Here is a 17,322-nt window from a genome sequence, read left to right on the forward strand (position 1 = left end):
AAAACAAAACAAAAACTACTACCTACCTCAGGTCATCATCCCACATTTGCAAAACCAGAGTCAACTTTCTTCATTAGAGAAGAAAACAAACAAAAAAAATGAGCTACATTCTAGGCCACTGAAACAGTGATTTACTTTCCACTATTTTTCCATTTGGCAATATATCTTATTCTATAATCTTGCCTCCTAAAAGACTCCAGTGTGAATGAACTGCATCTGGCTTCACTCAGAAATCAGGACAATTATTTTGTTAAACAGATTGCCAATTTTGGAGTCCCTTGGTTTACATTCAGACTATAAAATGCAGAAGAATCCCAAGGAAAATTGCAAGGAAGATGAGGGTGAAATGGTAACTAGAGTCACAATGGAAAAGAGAGAGATGAACACCTAAGCAACAAGCATAGGAAGTAGAAGATATTCCCCAAACTCTTTTGCACTGATTCAGTTCAGTGGCTCAGTTGTGTCCAACTCTTTGTGACCCCATGGACTGCAGAGCATCAGGCTTCCCTGTCCATCACCAACTCCTGGAGCTTGCTCAAATTCATGTCCATTGAGCTGGTGATGCTATCCTACCATATCATCCTCTGTCATGATGCCATCCAACCATCTCATCTTTTTGCACTGATTAGATATTCTAATTATTAATATCTGAGTTATGCTCATATACCAATTATAACCTCCAAAAGAAATACCAAACCAGAAAGTCACAATGAATTTTCTCTGTTAAAGAGTAAAATTTTTATAATCTATAATTAGATACACATAGTTTTTAAATGCTTTCCTCATAATCTCAATGTTTTCAGGAAAGAAAATGACTTAAGAAAACTGTTTTTTCAAGGGTTCTTCCATCTAGGTTGATATATTTTAAGTTTCAGTAATAATCTTTCACAAGTTCAAAAGATCTTGATGTGATTTTATGAAACTAAAAAAACATAATTTCAGCTATTTCTAAAATAGAGACCATTTTCAGAAAAAAATGATAAAATACATGCAGACAAACAGATAAAGGTTATTTTGTGAGATCATTATCTTGAAAAAATATACTCTTTTTGCTGTAGTCAGTATTTACACTTCAAAAAATCATTCTTTGGGAAGTTATTTCAGAATAGTGTACATGAAAATGTAAGAGGAGGGTATTGATAAAGCAAATGACAAAAGTCTTGTAGTTGTTGGTAAAATGGGGTTCATCATAGTATTTTGTCAACTCTTATGTTTGGTAAATAGTAAAACTTGAGTTTAAGACATATTAATCATACAATAAGGTCAGCATCATTACTGTGTAGTCACTTCTTATATTTAAAACAAAATGTTTGATCATTATCAAACAGAATAATAGTGTTCTAGAACTAGGCATACATATGTATACACACACAAGTGTCTAGGTATTTATGTCACCACCTATAGAGAGCCAGATAATGATGACTGAAGTTACTAAATATAATAATGTGTTAGAAAAAGTTGAAATCAAAATAAGATTAACAGATCATTTTAATTGTAATTTAAAATGTAAATGCATTTTATTTAGGATGAGCTTATGCAAGGTGCTGGAAAGTAGGTGTTTTAAATGTGTTTTTAATGACCCTTGTACATAATTCTGAATTAGCATTCATAACTGTCTTCTCTAAATCATGACCCATACCATATAATTTTAAATAGAGTTTTAAAATCAACTACTAATATTTGTCTACTAGTATAGGAAGTATTTTGGAGAAGGCAATGGCAAGCCACTCCAGTACTCTTGCCTAGAAAATCCCATGGATGGAGGAGCCTGGTAGGCTGCAGTCCATGGGGTCGCGAAGAGTCGGACATGACTGAGCGACTTCACTTTCACTTTTCACTTTCATGCATTGGAGAAGGAAATGGCAAACCACTCCAGTGTTCTTGCCTGGAGAATCCCAGGGACAGGGGAAACTGGTGGGCTGCCGTCTATGGCGTTGCACAGAGTCGGACACGACTGAAGCGACTTAGCAGCAGCAGCAGCAGCATAGGAAGTATTTAGCCAAAGAATTGACAGTAATAAGTTATGCTGATATTGAAAAACAATCACAGCTCAAACTCAAAAATTAGAATCCTGAAATCATCACTATATACCTGCAAGTGAACTTAAAGACAGAGTCGCCTATGTAGATGTAGCTTGTATTATAGACACTAAAATATACAAAGATTTTCATAAATAAAACCACTATCCATCATATCATAAAGCAGATTGAAAACAGAGAATGAACTTCCTGGCCCACACTCTACAAAATTGGCCAATGGTGGTGCCCAAATATACCAGGTAATTGTTCCACCATCTGCTTCACATTGATTACACAGTCCTGATGATACATTTCCTAGGACTGCAGAGAGATTCCATTTAAAAATTAAACATGATTTGGACTTTCTAATTAGGAGTCTTCAAAATAGCATAAAAACTGGTTTTAGAGCAAATTGAAAGTTTTGATGTTTTCTTTTAAAGGAATTAATCAATAGCTTTAATATTTCTTATGTAAAACCCTTTCCTTTTTTTACATTCATGCTAATAGTATTGTAAAGCATAAGGGGTTTCTAGTTTTAAATCAAATGCAAACAAGCCTCTGAAGATGTATAGGGTTCTGTTTAATGTTGCACATAGAACACATGTACAGTTTAGTTCAGTCCAGTTCAGACTCAGTCCGACACTTTGTGACCCCACTAATCGCAGCACGCCAGGCCTCCCTGTCCATCACCAACTTCTGGAGTTCACTCAAACTCATGTCCACCGAGTTGGTGATGCCATCCAGCCATCTCATCCTCTGTCGTTCCCTTCTCCTCCTGCCCCCAATCCCTCCCGGCATCAGAGTCTTTTCCAACGAGTCAACTCTTCGCATGAGGTGGCCAAAGTATTGGAGTTTCACATGCACACTTTGACTTAAATGATGCTAACTGATATGAATGGCAACTTATTTTCAGTTCAGTTCAGTTCAGTCGCTCAGTCGTGTCCGACTCTCTGCGACCCCATGAATCACAGCATGCCAGGCCTCCCTGTCCATCACCAACTCCCGGAGTTCACTCAAACTCATGTCCATTGAGTCGGTGATGCCATCCAGCCATCTCATTCTCTGTTGTCCCCTTCTCCTCCTACCCCCAATCCCTCCTAGCATCAGACTCTTTTCCAGTGAGTCAACTCGTCACATGAGGTGGCCAAAGTATTGCAGTTTCAGCCTTAGCATCAGTCCTTCCAAGGAACACCCAGGATTGATCTCCTTTAGAATGGACTGGTTGGATCTCCTTGCAGTCCAAGGGACTCTCAAGAGTCTTCTCCAGCACCACAGTTCAAAAGCATCAATTCTTCGGCGCTCAGCTTTCTTTACAGTCCAACTCTCACATCCATACATGACCACGGGAAAAACCATAGCCTTGACTAGACGGACCTTGGTTGAGAGCAGGGCCTAATTGTAGGAAAGCTGTATCATTCAACTAAGAAAAGGGATAAGATATCCGGACATTATCCAAGTTTCATGAAAATGTCTTTAATTCAAGAACAGAGATTGAAGGGCTGCTTCTAGGTGAGAAATATACATTTTAAATTAACTTTGATTTTTATTGAAGACATAAGACATGGTTAAATAAATCAAATTCTCTAACCTTGTAATAAAAAACAGTACTTTTATACTTTAACTCCTCTCACATCACATGGGCCCATTCCCCAAAGTATTATTTTAAACTCTTTTAGCTGCTTCTTTTGAAAATGTCCACCATATTGGACAACCATTTATGCTACTGCCATTTTTTTAATGTATCCTTTTCAGGCATTTTCCATGGAATTCCTATCAGGAAGAACATTAGACTTTTATATAATTACACTCAGTTCTTATCTCTCCACCCTTTCAATTAGTTTATATCACAATTCTAAGTCAGTATTAATAAACCAGTTAATACTGAGTTCAATCACATTATTATGACATCTATCCTTATTATTCACTGCTGACTGAGTCAGGACATTCTGATTATATATGCCTTGTTGCACAAACTTATTTCCCAATTTTTTGTTTTCCTGGTTTGGTTTCTATGCGCCTATCACTAATCACTCCTAAACTCTTCTCAAAAACTATAGAACATCTTTCAGTACTCTTCCTTGCAGGATCAAATATATCAAGTTTATTTTTGAATTCTTATTTCCTGGAGACCATACCTCCAAAACTAGAGCTTGGCTAGTTACATAGGAAAAGTCTATCTGGGGAGTCCTAAGAAAATGTGTATGTGGGGATAAAATTCTGAGTGGAAAGCAAACTGACATTTTTCTTTTGTGACCCTCATGTCGGTATCTGTAGGCATTTTTTCTGGTTCCGATTTAATTCTTCCAATAATGAACACCATCATGTGGCTGTGTTCCAGGAGCTGAGTGAGGGGAAGAGTGGAGAGAATGTTGTTGGTCAAAGTTTATATTTTTATTTCACTTTCTGTACTTTGTGTTTCTCAGTCCAGAGCCCCTTCTGATTCAATTTTCCTGGAAAACAAACTTTTCTTTTGAGAGTTGTGGTTGAAGGGAAAATGCTTATTTCAATAGGGAGGGAAGATCTCAGGTTTAAACTGCTCTTTTTACAACTATGTCAGCTCCATACCACCTCCCTAAATTCTCTGTAGCAGGTGATATCAGATCCAGAATCATTAAGGAGTTCTGTTATATAAATTAACATATATAAAGTTTTCCTTTACAGGCACTTAGGTCCCGGCATCCTCTACTTTGCTCAGCCAATTGCCACTCCTCCACCTGTCTCATACTGACATCTCTGGCCCATTATAGAATTTTCTTCATTTTATTTGCTTTTGGGTATTAATACCTATGTTCTTCTTTACTGTCATGGTGGGGTTCTGGCATTTAATTCACTGTATTTAATTCATTCTTTGGTGTGATATTTACATTTTGGTGGATAAAAGGTGGTGCAAATTTTCCGTAATCTAACTTTCAGTTCAGTTCAGTTCAGTTCATTTAGATAATCTAAAATTTAACTATATACTTTAAAATTTATTCTACAAGATCTCAAGTAAAAGACCTGTACTGGGAAAACTACAAAACCCTGATGAAAGAAATTGAAGACAACATAAACAGATGTAAAGAAATACCGTGTTCTTGGATTGGTAGAATTAATATTGTTAAAATGACCATGTTACCTGAGGCAATCTACAGATTCAGTGCAATCCCTATCAAAATACCAATAGCATTTTTCACAGAACTAGCACAAATGATTTTAAATTTGTATAGAAACACACACAAAAAACCCAAATGACCAAAACAATCCCAAGAAAGAAGACAACAGCTGGAGGAATCATGCTCACTATCTTCAGACTGTTACAAGGCCACAGTAATCAAAACAGTATGACACTTGCACAAAAACAGACACACAGATCAATGGAACAGGACAGAGTACTCATAAATAAACCCACACACTTATAGTTAGTATGACATACTGAATACATATATATGACATACAGGAACATATAATGGAGAAAAAGGAGTCTCTTTAATAAAAAGTGGTACTAGGAAAACTGGTTAATCACATGTAAAAGAATGAAATTAGAACATTCCCTAACATCATATACAAAAATAAAATGAATTAAAGACCTAAATGTAAGACTGGACTCCATAAAATTCCAAATGGACAATATAGGCAGAACACTCTGACTTAGATCACAGCAAAAAATTTTTGATTCTGTTTTATAAAGCAAAGGAAATAAAAACAAAGGTAAACAAATGGAACTTAATTAAACTTAAAAACTATTGGACAATGAAACAAATGAACTCATGAAAAGACAACCTACTGAATGATAAAATATTTACAAATAAAAAAATTAATATCTAATATATAAACAGCTCATATAATTCAACATTAAAAACAAAAGTAGACAACCTGATTAAAAAATGGGCAGACCCTGAATAGACATTTTCCAAAGAGGATATGCACATGACTAACAGGCACATGAAAAGACGCTCAACTCTGGTAATCAAAGAAATGCAAATCAAACCATATGAGATATCATCTTACACCTGTCAGAATGACTATCATCAGAATATCTATAAATATCTAATGCTGGTGAGGATGTGGAGAAAAGGGAGCCCCTACAATGTTGGTGGAAATGTAAATTGGTACAAACATTGTGGAAAAGAGTATGGAGGTTTCTCAGAAGACTAAAAATAGAACTACCACATGACCCAGCAGTTCCAATATTTGAAGAAAACATAATCATTAATTCACAAAAATATGGACCCCAACGTACAGAGCAGCATTATTCACAATTAGCAATATATGGAAGCAGCTTAATTAAGTGTCCATCTGCAGATTAAAGAAGATGTAGTATATATATGGAGAAGGCAATGGCAACCCACTATAGTACTCTTGCCTGGAAAATCCCATGGATGGAGGAGCTTGGTAGGTATAGTCCTTGGGGTCTTGAAAGTTGGACATGACTGAGCGACTTCACTTTCACTTATCATTTTCATACATTGGAGAAGGCAATGGCAACCCACTCCAGTATTCTTGCCTGGAGGATTCCAGGGACAGGGGAACCTGGTGGGCTGCTGTCTATGGGGTGGCACTGAGTCGGACACGACTGAAGCGACTTAGCAGCAGCAGCAGCAGCAGCAGTATATATATATGTATATATGTATGTACATGTATATATGTACATACACACACAATGTGTGTGTATATATATATAGTGTGTATATATATGTATGGTATATGATATACATGGTATATACATGATATATATATGGTATGTATATTTATTTATGGTATGTGTATATATATATATTTATATACACACACACAATGGAAAATTACCCATCTGTAAAAAAGAATGGTAGTTTTCTACTTTCAACAACATGCTAAATGAAATAAATCAGACAAAGAAAGAAAAATACTGATTATATTACTTATATGTAGAATCTAAAAAACAAACTAGTGGATATAACAAAAAAGAAAGTGACACAGATACAGAGAAAAATTAGTGGTTACCAGTCAGAAGAGCAGAGGGGCAACACAAGAGTTGGGGATCAAGGGGTACAAACTAATATGTATAAAATAAGCTACAAGGACATATCGTACAATTCCTACAAGGGAATATAGCCAATGTTTTATAACAACTGTAAATGAATTAAAACCTTTAAAAATTGTGAATCACTCTATTGTACCCCTTACTTTATATAATACTGTACATCAGCTATACTTCACAAAAGGTGAAAAAAATTAAGTGGGACTACTTCAAACTAAAATTCTTCTGCACAGCAAATAAAACTATTAATAAATGAAAAGGAAACCTATTAAATTAGATAAAATATTTGAAAATCATATAAGAGGTTAATATCCAAAATATATAATAAACTCATAAGGTTCAACAGCAGACAAAACAATCTGATTAAAAATGGGCAGAAGATCTGAATAGATATTTTTCTAAAAAAGAGGTACAGGTGGTCAATCAGGTACAGGAAAATGTACTCAACATCACTAATCATCAGGGGTATGCACATCAAAACTACAGAGATATCACCTCATACCTACTAGAATGGCTATTTGGCCATTATTTTTTTTAAAAAAATGATGAGAAATAACACATTTTGGCAAGGTTATAGAGAAAAGAGAACTCTTTTGGGAATCTCTGGTGGGAATTTGAAATGCTGCAACCCTTATGAAAAACAGTATGGAGATTCCTCAAAAAATAAAAATGGAGTACAGTCACTATGCAAAATCATATTGAGGTGTCTCGGAAAACTTAAAAGAGTATTACCATATGATCCAGCAATCCCAACCCTGGAATATACCCAGACAAGACTATAATTCAAAAAGATACACATACCCCTATGTTCAGAGTAGCACTGTTCACAATAGAAAAAAACATGGAAACAGCCTAAATATCAGACGACAGATGAATGGATAAAGAAGATATACTACATATATACCATGAAACACTACTCAGTCATAAAAAAGAAGGAAATAATGCCATTTGCAGCAATATGGACACAACTAGATATTATCATACTAAGTGAAGTTAAATCAGAAAGACAAATACCATATAATATCACTTGTAATGTGGGATCTAAAATATGGCACAAATAAACCTATCTACAAAACAGAAACAGACTCATAGACACGAAGAACAGAGTTGTGGTTGCCAAGAGAGGGATGAGGGAGAGGAATAGATCAGAAGTTTGTGTTTGATAGATGCAAACTATTATTAATACATTCAGAATGAAGAAACAATAAGGTCCTAATATATATAGCAAGGGAACTATATTGAATATCCTGTAATAAACCATAATAGAAAATAATATAAAAAAAGAATGTATATATGTGTAAAATGGAGCCACTTTGCTGTAGAGAAGAGATTGGCACAACACTGTAGACTAACTACATCGTAAATCAACTATACGTCAATAACAAAACAAATGAAAATTGAACAACCACACGATCCAGTTTTTCCAATTCTGGGTATTTATCTAAAGGAAATAAAACAACTTGAAAACTGTTTGAAACTTCTGAAACGTAATTTGAAAAGATATATACATCTCTATGTTAATCATAGCACAATTTACATTAGTCAAGTCATGGAAGCAATGTAAGTGTCAATGTATTATATAAATAGTATACAGGTACAATGGAATAAGATTAAGTCATAAAAAGAATGAAATCTTGCCATTTGTGAGAACATGGATGTAACCTGAGGGCACTGCACTAGGGGAAACAAAAAAATGACAAATACACTGTTTCACTTATATATGAATCTTAAAAAAAGTAAAACAGAACAACTCCAAAACAAAAAACATGAGCTCCAGAATACAGAATATGGACTGTGGCTGCCAGAGGCAAGGATTAGGAAGTAGACAAAAGGTGCAAACCTCTAGTTATAAGATTAATGAATTGTGAGGATGTAATATATAGTTTATGACCAGCCTAGATAGCACATTAAAAAGCAGAGACATTACTTTGCCAACCAAGGTCCGTCTAGTCAAGGCTATGGTTTTTCCCATGGTCATGTATGGATGTGAGAGTTGGACCGTGAAGAAAGCTGATCACTGAAGAATTGATGCTTTTGAACTGTGGTGCCGGAGAAGACTCCTGAGAGTTCCTTGGACTGCAAGGAGATCCAACCAGTCCATTCTAAAGGAGATCAATCCTGGGTGTTCATTGGAAGGACTGATACTAAAGTTGAAACTGCAATACTTTGGCCACCTCATGCGACGAGTTGACTCACTGGAAAAGAGTCTGATGCTAGGAGGGATTGGGGGTAGGAGGAGACGGGGACGACAGAGAATGAGATGGCTGGATGGCATCACTGACTCGATGGACATGAGTTTGAGTGAACTCCGGGAGTTGGTGATGGACAGGGAGGCCTGGCGTGCTGTGATTCATGGGGTCGCAAAGAGTCGGACACGACTGAGCGACTGAACTGAACTGAATATATAGTGTAGTAATTATAGTTAGCAATACAGTATGGTATATTTAAAAGCTGCTAAGAAAGCTTTTAAAAGATCTTACCATATGACAAAATTTTGTAACTACATGACGTGTTAACTAAATTTATTATGGTAATCACTTCACAATATATACACATACCAAATCATTATGTTGTACACCTTAAACTAATACAATGTTGTCAATTATATCTCAATACTAGAGAAAAAACTTAAATTTAAATATAGAGATTCTTGCTGCTGCTGCTGCTAAGTCACTTCAGTAGTGTCCGACTCTGTGTGACCCCATAGACGGAAGCCCACCAGGCTAGCCCATCCCTGGGATTCTCCAGGCAAGAACACTGGAGTGGGTTGCCATTTCCTTCTCCGATGTGTGAAAGTGAAAAGTGAAAGTGAAGTCGCGCAGTCGTGTCCGACCCTTAGCGACCCCATGGACTGCAGCCTACCAGGCTCCTCCATCCATGGGATTTTCTAGGCAAGAGTACTGGAGTGGCTTGCCGATAGAGATTCTTAGGTAAAAAATTATGAAGTTTAGGTCTAAGATCTCTCTTCTTACCCATAAGTATACGTTCCGTTCTGTCGCTCAGTCGTGTCCGACTCTATGCGACCCCGTGGACTATAGCCTACCTGGCTTCTCCGTCCATGGGATTCTCCAGGTAAGAATATTGGAGTGGGTTACCGTTTCCTTCTCCAGGGGATTTTCCCGACCCAGGGATCGAACCCGGGTCTCCCGCATTGGAGGCAGACGCTTTAACCTCTGAGCCACCAGGGAAGCCCCACCCATAAGTATATGCCTGTTTAAATACAGGTCATGATTTTGTTATCTTTAATACAATAGTTACCTCAATAGCCCTTAAGATCTCCCAAGAACTACCATGTCTAAAGCTACAGATATCTAATCAAGTGCCCTCCCTAGCCATGGTCACCAGCTCAGAAACATCTCTGGGCTTAGGTCTGCACTTCCTTTAAGCTTCCTTTCTCATATTAAGCTTCCTTTCTCACCGGACATTCCTTGTCTATACCTGTTACTTTCATGTGTGGCCTTGTCTCTTTTGCCTCCTATACACTGGCAGCTCAAGTTGGGACCATCATTTTGAGTCTGACCTGTCTCTCCATTGGAACTGTCCTTCTGGTAACTTTCCTCTGGGCTGCACACATTTCATCCAGTTGATTAGTAGTGATGTGACCAACACTCTCCTCTGGAACCAGTGTTCCCTGACTACCACCTGCCTATCTTGTCTCATCGGCAGGAGAATGACAATGTTCTACTGTCATCCTAATTGGAGGGTATTGGATTTTAACTGGCCCTTCAAATTATATTTTTAGTGATTTTTAATTCAACATTCAGAATATGATTGCTTTTAACTAGTTTATACTCAAAGTAAGCCTGAGATAAAAATGGGAGCTGGGTGGTGTAGAACAGTCACTTTTTGGCTATCCAGGAAGCCAAGTTTAATTTTAGCTTTGAGAGAATTTGAAATCATTATAATTAAATGAGCATTAAAGCCCAGAAGTGAAAAGACACTTTTTTTTTTTTTTTTTTAAAAGCACACCCATTCATTTAGCAGCAGTTCGCTACTGGCAGTTCATTCTCCCAAATGTTCTACCACTGAACATGCATACAGAGTTAGAGTAAAATATTTCTGGAGGAGTTCAAATAACTTGGAAGTAGGTCATTTCTGGGGATGTAGATACTATATTTGACTTGAATATCTACAAAAATGTATAAAATGTGTATGTATTTGTAGAGAAGATTATATTATTTCATGTATTTTATTTGTGATGTGCAGTGATGGGATAGTTGTTGTACAATGATTGCAGGGTACACCCTGTGCATGGTGTTGGGCTTCAATACAAATGTTGGGTAACAACCGCTCTTGAGCTTGGGCTCCAGACAACCGCTCTTGAGCTTGGGCTCCAGGGTTAATTTGAAGTGCATGCCAGAAAAATTGGCAACTGTTTCACAGTTGCAATGCTACATAAGTTCTGCTTCAGTCCAAAATCATGACCTGACTGAAGAATGTCAATTGTATCATGATCTGAGCTTTCTTGAAAAACAATGAGAAAATATGACTGGCACTTTAGTCTGCTAGTCCTGCAAAGAACTAAAAGGTGTTTTTGTAAGATTTAGGGGGAAAAAAAACAACAACATTGGTTCAAAATGGGCTTTGGAATTTCCACTAGAAAATGAAAGCAAAGACTCTTAACATAAGCATGTTATTGTCAACAGTGGCATCTCTATTAAGCTTGTTCTCTTACCTAAATGCTCCTATTACTGTCATCTCTCGGGTTTGTCATACCCACCGCCCTGACAGTACAAACATTCCACTGTAAAATCTGCCAAACAGGGCAGCTGATTTCCTACATCTTCTGGCACATGCTGCTCTTTAATATCAGCCTGTCAGAACACCTAAGAGAAAGGCATTTGCTTTTGTGCTTGGAGCTGAGGCTAGGACTACCATGCACACACAGTATCGTTAGCCTTTCCCTGCAATGAAATTCTGCCTTTAGGAACCATAGAATCTGTTGCTGGAAAATGCTATTGGCATAAATCTATCATGCTAATTAGATTGCATACATCTTGGTGGAGCTAGTTATTCTAAAAATACATTTTTCCTGGTGTGAATCTTCTTTAATTTCTTTTAATGACAAGTTGTTTTAAAATGTATATTGGATTTCCCTCTGCTACAATCAAGTGATACCTGCATAGAAGTCAAGAAAAATATTTTCGACCTGATTTGTCTTGATTATATTTTATTCTTGTGAGATATATATGCCTCAAAAGAGGGAAATGGCAACTCACTCCAGTACTCTTGCTTGGAGAATCCCCTGGATGGAGGAGCCTGGCAGGCTACAGTCCATGGGGTTGCTAAGAGTTGGACATGACTGAGCGACTTCACTTTCACTTTTCACTTTCATGCATTGGAGAAGGGAATGGCAATCCACCCTGTTATTCATGCCTGGAGAATCCCAGGGACGGGGGAGCCTGGTGGGCTGCCATCTGTGGTTGCACGACTGAAGTGCCTTAGCAGCAGCAGCATTCATTTTAACTTTGTCTTACCTCAGAAGGAACGTTCCTTTTGGTTTAAAAAATGTGATTGATTTTGGTAATTTCAGGGTGAATACTGGACAGTCTCATTTACCAAATATGGTTTTCTTGGCACCCCATGGGTAGGTCATTGAGCTTTTATGTTCTCTCTTCTTATCTGATTCTCTTGTGGTATGTGTTTATGGGAGTCACGAGGGCAGTCTATTAATTAATATAAGGGATGTTCTCATAAAAGAGTGTGCTAATTTTATAACAAATACAACAGAAATTCTAAAACCAGTCGGTTGTGGTGTATTCATATAGTCACCTTGGGAGAATGTTGATTAATCCCAAAAACTTTCTTTGCAATGTCTACAGAAGGTACAGCAGCACATGCTTTTATCCCCTGAGTAGTCTATTTTAGTATCTGAAGTTAAAAAGTCACACATGATCACAATAAAAAAACAAAAGTATCTAAAATACAAATGATGGCCACACAGCCCACCCCCCCCAAACAACTTATTTTAATCCCTGGCTTAACTCCCCCTTGAGGAGGCTAATTTTAGTATCTCAGTTTATAATCATTTCACAGTTTTCACCTGCTCTTAAAACTTAAACACTGTATATGTGGGTTTATCATTTTTAAGGAGAATGTATCAGTTTAGTTCAGTCCCTCAGTTGTGTCCAACTCTTTGTGACCCCATGAATCACAGCACGCCAGGCCTCCCTGTCCATCACCAACTCCTGGAGTTCACTCAAACTCATGTCCATCGAGTCAGTGATGCCATCCAGCCTCATTCTCTGTCGTCCCCTTCTCCTCCCGCCCCCAATCCTTCCCAGCATCAGAGTCTTTTCCAATGAGTCAACTCGTCGCATGAGGTGGTGAAAGTATTGGAGTTTTAGCTTTAGCATCAGTCCTTCCAATGAACACTTAGGACTGATCTCCTTTAGAATGGACTGGTGGGATCTCCTTGCAGTCCAAGGGACTCTCAAGAGTCTTCTCCAACACCACAGTTCAAAAGCATCAATTCTTCTGCGATCAGCTTTCTTCACAATCCAATTCTCACATCCATACATGACCACGGAAAAACAATAGCCTTGACTAGACGGACCTTTGCTGGCAAAGTAATGTCTCTGCTTTTTAATATGCTATCTAGGTTGGTAATAACTTTCCTTCCAAGGAGTAAGCGTCTTTTAATTTCATGGCTGCAATCAGCATCTGCAGTGATCTTGGAGAAATAGTCTGACACTGTTTCCACTGTTTCCCCATCTATTTCCCATGAAGTGATGGGACCAGATGCCATGATCTTCGTTTTCTAAATGTTGAGCTTCAAGCGAACTTTTTTACTCTCCTCTTTCACTTTCATTAAGAGGCTTTTTAGTTCCTCTTCACTTTCTGACATAAGGGTAGTGTCATCTGCATATCTGAGGTTATTGATATTTCTCCCGTCTATCTTGATTCCAGCTTGTGCTTCATCTGGCCCAGTGTTTCGGATAATGTATTCAGCATATAAACTAAATAAGCAGTGTGACAATATACAAACTTTACGTACTCCTTTTCCTATTTAGAACCAGTCTGTTGCTCCATGTCCAGTTCTAACTGTTGTTTCCTGACCTGCATATAGGTTTCTCAAGAGACAAGTCAGGTGGTCTGGTGTTCCCATCTCTTTCAGAATTTTCCACAGTTTGTTGTAATCCACCTAGTCAAAGGCTTTGGCATAGTCAATGAAGCAGAAATAGATGTTTTTCTGGAACTCTCTTGCTTTTTCCATGATCCAGTGGATGTTGGCAATTTGATCTCTAGTTCCTCTGACTTTTCCAAAACCAGCTTGAACATCTGGAAGTTCATGGTTCATGTATTGCTGAAGCCTGGCTTGGAGAATTTTGAGCATGACTTTACTAACGTGTGAGATGAGTGCAATTGTGCGGTGGTTTGAGCATTCTTTGGCATTGCCTTTCTTTGGGATTGGAATGAAAACTGATCTTTTCCAGTCCTGTGGCCACTGCTGAGTTTTCCAAATTTGCTGGCATATTGAGTGCAGCACTTTCACAGCATCATCTTTCAGGATTTGAAGTAGCTCAACTGGAATTCCATTCCCTCCACTAGCCTTGTTCGTAGTGATGCTTTCTAAGGCCCATTTGACTTCACATTCCAAGATGTCTGACTCTAGGTGAGTGATCACACCATCGTGATTATCTTGGTCGTGAAGATCTTTTTTGTACAGAACTTCTGTGTATTCTTGCCACCTCTTCTTAATATCTTCTGCTTCTGTTAGGTCCATACCATTTCTGTCCTTTATCGAGCCCATCTTTGCATGAAATGTTCCCTTAGTGTCTCTAATTTTCTTGAAGAGTTCTCTTGTTTTTCCTATTCTGTTGTTTTCCTCTATTTCTTTGCATTGATCGCTGAGGAAGGATTTCTTATCTCTCCTTGCTTTTCTTTGGAACTCTGCATTCAGATGCGTATATCTTTCCTTTTCTCCTTTGCTTTTCGCTTCTCTTCTTTTCACAGCTATTTGTAAGGCCTCCTCAGACAGCCATTTTACTTTTTTGTATTTCTTTTCCATGGGGATGGTCTTGGTCCCTGTCTCCTGTACAATGTTATGAACCTCCATCCATAGTTCATCAGACACTCTATCTATCAGATCTAGTCCCTTAAATCTATTTCTCACTTCCACTGTATAATCATAAGGGATTTGATTTAGGTCATATCTGAATGGTCTAGGTTTCCCTACTTTCTTCAATTTCAGTCTGAATTTGGCAATAAGGAGTTCATGATATTAGCCATAGTCAGCTCCTGGTCTTGTTTTTGCTATTTGTATAGAGCTTCTCCATCTTGGGTCATGGTGGAGAGGTCTGACAGAATGTGGTCCACTGGAGAAGGGAATGGCAAACCACTTCAGTATACTTGCCTTGAGAACCCCATGAACAGTATCAAAAGGCAAACTGATAGGATAATGAATCAGGAATTCCCCAGGTCAGTAGGTGCCCATTATGCTACTGGAGATCAGTGGAGAAATAACTCCAGAAAGAATGAAGGGATGGAGCCAAAGCAAAAACAATACCCAGTTGTGGATGTGACTGGTGATAGAAGCAAGGTCCAATGCTGTAAAGAGCAATATTGCATAGGAACCTGGAAAGTTAGGTCCATGAATTAAGGCAAATTGGAAGTGGTCCAACAGGAGATGCCAAAAGTGTACCTAGACATTCTAGGAATCAGTGAACTAAAATGGACTGGAATGGGTGAATTTAACTCAGATGACCATTATATCTACTACTGTGGGCAGGAATCCCTTAGAAGAAATGGAGCAGCTATCATGGTCAACAAAAGAGTCCAAAATGCAGTACTTGGATGCAATCTCAAAAACGACAGAATGATCTCTGTTCATTTCCAAGGCAAACCATTCAGTATTACAGTAATCCAAGTCTACGCCCCAACCAGTAATACTGAAGAAGCCAAAGTTGAACGGTTCTATGAAGACCTACAAGACCTTTTAGAACTAACACCCAAAAAAGATGTCCTTTTCATTATAGGGGACAGAATGCAAAAGTAGGAAGTCAATAAACACCTGGAGTAACAGGTAAATTTGGCTTTGGAGCATGGAATGAAGCAGGGCAAAGGCTAATAGAGTTTTGCCAAGAGTACACACTGGTCATAGCAAACACCCTCTTTCAACAACACAAGACTCTACACATGGACATCACCCGATGGTCAACACCGAAATCAGGAGAACATATAGATAATGTATATTCTTTAACTTGTTCTTTTCCCTTCAACAATATATCATAGGTATGGGCAGGTTTACCATGAAATCAATGAACCATGAACTTTAGGGTTCTTTACTTTTATGGGCCTTTTCTAAGGCTTTGAAAAGGAAAGATCTGAGCAATTCTTAAAATGTTTCCTGTTTTTCTTTTTAAAGGAGGACCTTGATTATTTTAATGCACCAGGTCCTTCAAAATGTGGATCTATTTCTGAGCTTAAATATCTCTCTAGGCCAGTAGATCTGGAGTATGAACATATTTATTGTTCTAATATTCTCATGAATGTGAATTGTTCCGACGGAACTGTCAAATATACAAAGAAAGGCATACAAAGATTACTGTAATATTTTAAAGGAAATAAAAATAGGACAATCTGTGTTTTTCATCACTTGTGCATGTGTACTCAGTTATGCCTGACTCTTTGCAATCCCATGGACTGTAGCCCACCAGCTTTCTCTGTCCATGGGATTATCCAGGCAAGAATACTGGAGGGGATTGCCATGTCCTCCTCCAGGGGATCTTCCCAACCCGGGGATCGAACCCAGGTTTCCTGCATTAGCAGGAGAATTCTTTACCACTGAGCAACCTTAGGGGAGAAGTTAAAAAATTATGGTACTACCACACATTGAATACATGTGTTTTGTGTTTTCTAAGTGATGGCAAATTGTTAGTTTCTAAGGATAGATTTGATTTTTGGAAACAAAAGATATTTAGAGTCTTGTGAAAAGTAGAGGAGACACTGCAATAGCATTACTTTTTGTTAAAATTAGAATATGCCTGTGAAGTCATGGGATTATTTTATTTGGCCAAATCCTCCCATCAGCAGGCATGCATTGATAACTTGCTTTGTTTCAGGTTTTCTGGTGGATAAAACTGGGCCCCACTTTTAAAAGTGGAAATAACATTTGCATGACAATCCCAGTTTAATGCAGCATGTCAGATAGTAGGCACTCAAGGAGTCTTTTGTAAAAGAATAGGAAAGTAAGAGATCAGATTTGTAGTTACAGAAAGAAAGCCATGTTACAGTGGGGGAAATAAATGAAGGTAATCAAAATATACCAAATTTCTGGATATATGATTATAAGTTTAATACTAGGGG

At 37.8% G+C, this 17,322-nt stretch overlaps 1 protein-coding gene across 2 annotated transcripts in view; it reads right to left on the reverse strand.

Annotated features, from left to right (window-relative positions):
• SPAG16 (sperm associated antigen 16) overlaps positions 1 to 17,322 on the reverse strand; it is a 1,112,034-nt gene that overhangs the window by 15,371 nt on the left and 1,079,341 nt on the right. The gene's annotated exons all lie outside the window — the stretch shown is intronic.

This window comes from Moschus berezovskii, chromosome 2 (genome assembly GCF_049115385.1).
Source record: "Moschus berezovskii isolate FMDL1 chromosome 2, NW_MosBer_1.0, whole genome shotgun sequence".
Taxonomy (NCBI): domain Eukaryota; kingdom Metazoa; phylum Chordata; class Mammalia; order Artiodactyla; family Moschidae; genus Moschus; species Moschus berezovskii.